The sequence below is a fragment of the Silene latifolia genome, chromosome 9 (assembly GCF_048544455.1).
Source record: "Silene latifolia isolate original U9 population chromosome 9, ASM4854445v1, whole genome shotgun sequence".
In the NCBI taxonomy this organism is placed as follows: domain Eukaryota; kingdom Viridiplantae; phylum Streptophyta; class Magnoliopsida; order Caryophyllales; family Caryophyllaceae; genus Silene; species Silene latifolia.
Window position 1 is genome coordinate 20,583,963 of NC_133534.1, and position 8,960 is coordinate 20,592,922.

At 40.6% G+C, this 8,960-nt stretch overlaps 1 non-coding gene across 1 annotated transcript; it reads left to right on the top strand.

Moving 5' to 3' along the window:
• Positions 1 to 8,515: 8,515 nt before the first annotated feature.
• Positions 8,516 to 8,622, top strand: LOC141603308 (small nucleolar RNA R71). The gene has a single exon (XR_012525193.1). It is a non-coding gene; the product is annotated as a small nucleolar RNA R71 (small nucleolar RNA).
• Positions 8,623 to 8,960: the final 338 nt, after the last annotated feature.

The window sequence follows — 8,960 nt, forward strand, 5'->3', positions numbered from 1 at the left end:
TTTCGTGTGTCCTGTGGAATGTCCAAAATTATTATGCCAAAACTTGAACAATTTTGATTTTACACACCAAAAATGAGCAAAAAACAAATAAAATAAAAAAACGCGTACTTAAACACGGATCCTCTGAACTTAAGATCTCAACATCGCTCAGTGACAACTGACAACGCAAGTAACCAACTAGTAAATAAAGCATCGACTTGGTATATAAGTAGAGGCACATTAACGGAAAATAAAGCATCGACTTGGTATATGCAAGAAAAAAGTTCTTTTATTTTTTCTTTGAACATTCTGAGACAAAAGTCAAGATGCCCTTGCTTTTACAAAGCCAAAAACCCATTTCATATCATTCCAACTACGAAAACTTCCATGATTTCGGCTAACAATAAAAAAATAATGTTAGAGATATGTGTCCATATATTAAGATATCTACTACATATCATAATTAGGGAATACGATATATTCAAATATATTGTAGAGAATAATGTTGTGATTTTCTAGCTTATAATATATTCGGTTACCGATATTACGAGATCTTCAATAATACTATATATATATATATACATCGTAATTGTAATAGTTAGAAACACGAAATACGACAATCGTTTTATGAATTCCTCCCTCTCAATTTCTAATAAATAACGTAAGGAGTAGTATCTAAATAGAATATGTGAGTAACGAATATAATACCCGGGTCATTTATCAAGCTGGCTCCGGAATCCAACAGGAACAACGCTTGCTGAATGATCATTTGTTCCAGTAGCAATATCCATTCCCTATGTGTGCACCAGAAAGTAATCAGGCTTATATTTCGATCAGTATACACAAAATCAACACACGATATAAACTAAAGTCCATGTAGGCTGTGTAAAAGATTGGATGTTAATGGAAATTGTATTGATAATCACAACTATTGTTGGAGTATGGTGTTGCTTCAAACTAAAATGTGTAATATACTACAAAAAGAATTAAAACAGGCGACTGATTTTGGCGACTGAAATCATTCGCCAAAATGAATTTGGCGACTGAAATCAGTCGCCAAACGTCAGTCGCGGACCTTAGTCGCATTTTCTAGCTTTGGCGAATAAAGTCGGTCGCCAAATTTGGCGATTGAAAAATCAGTCGCCAAATGCCAAAAATGGCGACTGATTGGGTAGTCGCCAAATTGGTCAATCGGGCGAATTGGATGACCTCTACGAGCTCTCCTAACCATGCAAACAGTCCTACACACTTAATATAGGGATTAGTAACAAAAGACTTAGTCTAAACAAGAACGAAAACAATTAATATCTAGCCGAACTCCCCGGCAACGGCGCCAAAAACTTGATGGTATCAAGCTATACCTCGCAAGTGCACGATTTTATCGTTGTACACTATTAAGGGTCGATCCCACAAGGAGTTGAAAAGACTACTAATTGTTCTAATCCTATAGTTTAGCTAAGTCGACAATAAGGGAGAAGGTTATGCTAGAACTACCAACAACAAGGTAAAACAAACTAAATAAGAAATAGGAGAAAGAGCAAGATAGAATGAAAGGTCGTAAATCAAATAGATTAAAAACCTAAGACTCGGTTCTTCCCAAACAATTCGTAATTCCACACAATCAAATATCTAGGCTAATCACAAGGGTAGTTAGGTGAGGAGGTGACGACTCTAATTCGCCTAAGACCCCCCTCTCGGGTTCGAAATAGGACACTAGTACTACCCACCAACCCCCCTCTCGGGTTCGAAGGTCGGAATCCCTAACTCAATACCCGACTACCCCAAAAACATGCATTTTCCCAAGGTAGTCCAATATTTGCTAAGGTCATTAAGCCCCATCAATTCCCGGGTCATCCCACTCCCTCTATCGAGGGTCGATTTCAAACGCTAGATTAGAGGTGTCCTACCCCGGTTCTCCCTTTCGGTCTCAACCAAGGTTAACAATAGGGTCAAATCTCGGGTATCCAAATCACAACCTAACCAACTCTTGTTGGTGGTCAAGGGTCGTAAGTCAACACTACCCAAAAGTCAACCCATAAACCATGTCAATCCCCTAAACTACCCTCACCAATTTCCCCAAATAATTAGCCTTTATGAAATTCAATTAGTGAAATTACTCATGTTGGGTCAAACCGAGCCCTAGTGGAAGACTACTCACTAATCATGGTCCTAATTGCAAAATAAACAATAAAGATGGAAACTTTGGTCACAAACATGGTGGGAAGATGGATTTTACTACTAAACATGCAACAATTCAACAATAGTTGTAAAGAAAGATGATTTAATCTAATAACAAGGTTGATTAACTAAAAGACACAATCTTTAACCAAATCAACTCAAAGATTAAGTCTTTGAGGACAACTATCCAAGTATGAACAAATGAAAGAGAATCAAAGAAAAGAGAAACAATGAAAAGATGAACAATAATGAAAACAACAACAACAAACAAACAACAACAACAATTTTAACATAAACAATTAAACAAACATGAAAGAAGAACAAAATGTAAACAAATACAAATAGGGAGAGAATTAATACCAACTCGAATGCAAAAGAGGAATTTGGATAGAAATAATAGAGAAGGAGAACCTTCAATCTTCTTACAAACCCAAATTCAACTACTAATTAATTTAAGAACTTCCCTAATTAAGGAAAGATTAACAAAGTTTTAAACTTGTAAGGGGAAATATTCTGGATCTAGGGTTGTGTGCAAAAGGGTTTTAAGAGGGGGTATTTATAGGCTTGTACAAGATTAGGAAGAAAAGAGGAAGAAAAGAGAGAAAAGCCCAAATCTCGCTGCTGCTGCGTTTTGCCGGTGCACCGGCTGCCGGTGCACCGGTTGCCGGTGCACCGGCTGCCGGTGCTCCTACCGGCAAAACCGCGCAAGGAATTAAAATATCTGGCATTTGTGTTTTGCCGGTGGGCCGGCTGCCAGCCTGCCGGCAAAACACCTTCTTCAGGACTTCTTCTTCTTCTTTGGGGTGCGTAATGTCGGTTGACCGGCTGCCGGTGCTCCCACCGGCAGCGAGGTCAAGCTTGTTTTTCCTCAAAATCTTCAATTAATTTTTCTTGCTGTGTTATACCGGTGGGCCGGCTGCCGGCCTGCCGGCAAAACACAGCACTCAGCTTTTCTTCAAAATCTTTGGCAATTCTTTGGGGTATGCTCTGCCGGTGGCCAGACCGGCTGCCGGTCTGCCGGCAGAACATAATGTTCAGCATTTCTTCACCTCTTCTTCATGTAAAGGCAATGGGGTGCCTTTCTTGCCCCAATTCCTCTATACTTGGATCGTCTCCTACAAAAGGATACACAAAGTAACAAGTACGGGGATTGGGCACAAAATGCAAGGAAAAACACCCGAAACCGACTCGATACGAGTCGGTATGCATAAAAGAAAGAGGGAAAATAGGAGTAAATTAATCGTATATCAAACCTCCCCACACTTAATCCTTACTCGTCCCCGAGTAAGTCCCAAAACCAATGTACAAAGCATTATTATGATAGATATGGAGAGTGGATGCACAATATAAGCATCACTCAACTAAACTACTACCTAAGCCGATCGAGTATTAGCGCACTCAACGCCCCTTCAACTCGCAATTTGGCACCCATGAGGGGAGAGTGCCCCATTGCAAGGCAAGTTGGGTCTTGCTACAAAACTTTCGACACATTCATCATGAAAGCACGTAATCAACAAGTAGAATGCATCTAACAAAATGATCCACTTTCCTCATCTAAGTGGCCGAATTTTTCAAATAACTAAACACGGTCTTGGTCGGGAGCACCGTCTCAGAAGTGCCAATTGAGGTGCCAACCCCCTAAATGTGACAAAAGCAACCCTTGTGTGACCAATGCTCAAGAAACAAATTCGAGAGCGGGGAAAGGGGAGAAAGGGCAAGTCCGCCGAGAATTACAAAACCGACACAAGATTCAACCGAAGGACCCATGACTAAGGGGACCAAGGCAACGACATCCTCACGGTTTTCACTCGTCACTCAATGAAAGAACAAGGTGATTTTTGTGACAAAAATGTAATCAAAATCACTCAACTAACTCAACAAGCGAAAACGTGCCCGCAATCTAATGTGTAAAACCGTCCTATGTCCAATGAAATGCAAACAATGGTAAAATGCACAAAACATGAAGCATGGGTTACAACGGGGCTAAGGAGAAGGTCGAAACGGGATTGGTGCAAGCACCGTTTGGGCATGTGGAGCTCAAATCAAGAATTATCGACACATCACATCCCATTTCTTATTGCAACACATGAGACACGTCTATGCCCTAACATAGCAATGATGACCAAAACTATGCAAAAATTGCATAAACCCAACTCAAGTAGGAAAAATTTGATAAAACTCCTTTTATTTCAACAAATGGTAACGTCTACACCGTAACAACGGCTCGATTTTCCAAGCCATGCAAAAAATGTGTAAACCCGACTCATCATTGGAAAAACATCAATTTGCCCTTTTATTTAGCAACGACTTTTTCTACCCCATTTAATGATGAGGAGGGGTGTTGCTTGCCTTTTTCTTTTCTTTATGACAAATATACACACCTTGACTTACTATTTTTGATTTTTCACGACATTTTCACTTTTCTATTTTGCTTTTTCATTACAATTTACAACCTCTTATTTTATATACAAAACCAATTTCACATCGAAATTCGACCCAAGTGGACGTGCAAGCCATCGACCATCACGACCCAAATCACCTCCTACAACACAACTACAAAAACCGACCAATTCTTGATTAAGGAAGGGTGGTTATGGGAATGTAGCTATTTTAAGTGGGTTTGCCAAATGAAAAGGCTAAGCTCAAAGGGGTGAATCAAAAAGGGAAACGATGTAGGGGAGAAAACATGGCTATTTGGCTATTGTGAGGTTCATAAAAACTGATTTTTGCTTCATATTATGTGCACAAAAATGTAATGCAATTTCATGGTCTAAGGACGATGCGACACACTTATGCGTAGTGATGTGACACGCCTCGCGAGTAGGCCTACTCTCAAACCTAGATGAGGGCGGGGTATGAATGTACCCACCTTAGGAGGCTCTACCCTTACCTTTGAGTGGCTAAGTCGAGCCAAATGTCTAGTCTACGGCCCTAGGTCTCACAAGATCGGTCCAAGCTCATTGGTCAAGCCCTCCTCCCTCGGCTAACTAAGAGGCCACGGGTGCGAGTCACGAGGAGGGGAAAGGCACAATTGGGCACATAAGCTCATCATGGGGGTACTTGGTTCCCTTCCCTTGACCATGTTCATCCTTAAAAATTTATTTACAAACTCAATGCACAAAGAAAGAAATGCAACAAATATTTACATGTGAACAAATGCATGCGGAAATTTAAACAAACATGAAATGAAACGTGCAAAAAGTTGGCTAATCCTAGCAGCACATCAACACCAACAAATCCAAACGGTCTCCCAAGGAGACACCCAAGGCAACAAAAAATTCCCGTTCTCCTTCAAAATCTCCAAGATACCAAGAAGAAAGAATAGTAAAGGAGTAAGAGATTAGAACGAGTTTACCAAGCGACTTCTAGCTCCTTTTTGCCTCAAATGGTCGATGTCCATGCCAAAGGTTAGCCAAACATATATATACAATGCAATATTTTTGTATTTTTCAGAAATTTTTCAATTTTTAGGCATTTTCTTGCTTTTTTCTTAAATTTACAAGTATATAATGATATGAACAAATATAGACAATATTCACAAAGTGGATATTTCCCTCCCCACACTTGAAATTTACATTGTCCTCAATGGAACAAAGTATAGGGAGAGAATAGGAAAAATAAACAACATATTTTTGGTGGTTTTTGAATTTTTCGAAATTAAAGAACATGTTTTTGGAATTTTTTTAATATTTGAAAGTAAATAACATGTTTTTGTATTTTTAAAATGATGGAATTTCCTCCCCACACTTATTTATTTACGTATTTCCAATGGAAATAAATGTGTGGAGGAAATTCGGAAATGAAATACATGTTTTTGGTGATTTTTGATTTTTCAAATTTTTAGTGGTTTTCAAATAAGTATGCAATGCATGATCTAACCTATATGCAATATTGAAATACGATGCAAGCTACACTATATGAATGCAAAGAGAGCTAATTTAGATTAGCTTCTTTTCTAATCATGTTACTAAATGCAAAATGCGGTAAAAACTTAATTAAAGAGAAAGAGAATATGTACATTGCGGTGGTTCTTAAGTGACTCCACCAAACCTCTTCATTCAAAGACTTCATTCAACCGGGATCAATATCCCGAGATCCCACCAACCTTCCAACTTCAACACAAGAATCAACATCACACGAACCCTTAGTCTTCATCATCAAATTATGCAACTTACTCATGGCATCTTGAACTTCTTGCCATTTTCGGTTCATTTCTTCTTCAGGCTTTTCCTTAGTCTCTTTGTCAACATTAGGGCCAAGGAAAGCATGTTTAAGAGTAGAGGGAAGAGGTTTCAACTCCACTTGAGGAGGCGTAGATCTCTCCTCCTTTTTACCATCTCCTCTCAAGCTTTCAAATTCTTTATCCGGGTCTTCTTCAATTGTTGCTTCCATAGCTAAAGCATACTCCCGGTGCTCCTTGCAATATTTTACCTTGCCCTCAAGGAACCCTTGCAAACCCTTGTCTTCATCAAATTTCTTCATATCAACCCATTCTTCTACCACATCAATCATATAACAAGACTTCTCTTCCGAAGGTTCTTTCATAGCCTTGTTCAAGGAGAATTCAACCTTATCTTCACCCACTTGTAGAGAAAGCTTTCCATTCTTCACATCAATCATGGCACCCCCCGTAGCAAGGCAAGGGCGCCCCAATATGATGGGAATATTTGAGTCCTCGGGAATGTCCATTACATAGAAATCACATGGGAATGCAAGTTTCCCCACCTTGAGCGGGACATCCTCCACAAGACCAATTGGGTACCTTACCGACCTATCCGCAAGTTGGAGAGAAACCCTTGTTGGTGAAAGCTCATAACCCTTCAATTTCTTGAAAATTTTGAGAGGTATAAGACTAATGCTTGCCCCCAAATCACACAAGGCTCTCTCAATATGCACGGTCTCAATCTTACAAGGTATGGAAAAACTCCCCGGGTCTTCAAGCTTTTGAGGAGCCTCATTCATAAGAATTGCACTACACTCCTTGGTTAAGTTCACCGTAGTTGTCGGGCTCAAGGAGTTTTTGTTTGAGATTAGCTCCTTCAAGAACTTTCCGTAGCTTGGAATCTCCTTTACGGCATCAATGAAAGGCATGGTAATGTTGATACCCTTTATCATGTCCATGAACTTTCCATACTTTTGTTCAAGTTTGGCTCTTGCCAACCTTTGTGGAAAAGGAATTGGTGGCACATAAGTTCTTACAACTTGTTGGGGAGGCTCTTCAACCACCCTTGTTGGTTCATCAATCACTCTTGGAGTTTCCACAACAACTTCCACAAGTTCATCTTCTCCCTCCTTTTCTACAATTACCTTAGGAGGTTCAACCACAATTTGAGGTTCAACGACATCACCCGGTCTACTACTCTTCGTCTTCTTGACAAATTCCCGGTCCTCCAAATCTCGACCACTCCTCAAGTGGATATCATTCATGGTTTTGGGATTTTCCTCGGTTTTTTACCCGGAATTTCCCTTAGGAGGCTTGTAGTTGGCTCATTTGGGTAGCCAATTGGGAGATTTGGTTGTCCGTCATCCGTTGAGAAGCTTGCATTTGGGTCCTAAGTTGGTTGATGGATGTGGTTGTCTCCTCTTGTTTTTGAGTGGTATGGTTGATGAATTGCGTTTGAGATGTCATCATTTGTTCCATCATGAGTTCCATGTTTGACTTTGGTTGGGTGGGTTGTTGGAATGGTTGGAAATTTTGTTGGAAAGGTTGGGTGTTTGGTGGGTTAAGTGGTTGAAATTGTTGTCTTGGTTGGAAGGTTCTTCCTTGGAAACCCGGTGGACCTTGATTGAAGGTTGTGTTCTGTTTTTGAGCTTGAAAGTTTGGTTGTTGTGACTTTTGTAGGAATGTTGGGTTTTGGACATTTTGAGAGCCATAGGAGAAGTTCGGGTGGGCTCTCATTCCGGGGTGATATTCGTTGTTGTTGAATGCTTGCTTGGCCGGACTAGACTTCCATATCCCGTTCACTTGCTCCATACAATTGCCATCTCCAACCACCAAAGGACACTCATTGGGTGGGTGTCCTTGGTCTCCACAAAGCTCACAACTATAGACTTGGTTCCTCATAGAAGAATTGCTAGATGTTTTGCTTGAGCTCATCAAGGCAACTTGTTGTTTAAGCTCTTCTATCATCTCTTTCACTTCCACATTGTTGGCCGATTCGACCGTTGACTTCCCTTTCCTCTTGTGCCTATCATTGTTCCAATGAAAGGTACGAGAAGACATTTCTTCAATAAGCTCTTTCATTTTGTCTTGTGATCTATCTTATCCAATGCTCCCTTCCCCGAGCCGGAATCAAGGTTCATCTTCATCTCATTGTTTAACCCTTCATAGAAATTGTTGATGAGCTCATCATCCCCAATACCGTGGTGAGGACATAGCCTTTGGAGGCCCTTGTACCTCTCCCATGCTTCATAAAGGGTCTCATCTTCTTGTTGGGTGGAGCCTTGGAGCTCACTCTTGATTCTTGCGGTTCGTTGGGGTGGGAAATACTTGTTTAGGAAAGCCTTAGAGACATCGTCCCAAGTCCGAAGAGAGTCGGGTTCACAACTTTTAAGCCATTCCTTGGCACTTCCCCTCAAAGAGTAAGGGAAAAGCTTAAGGCGTACGGCATCCTCCGTCACTCCATTGGCCTTGAACATGTCACAACTATCCAAGAACTCGTTGAGATGCTCGTTGGGGTTTTCGGTGGCTCCCCCTCCGAATTGGTTCCCTTGAACAAGTTGAAGCAAGGTGGCTTTCACATCAAAATTGTTGGCTTGAATAGGTGGCTTGACAATACTCGGATTCACCACCTTTTTCGGAG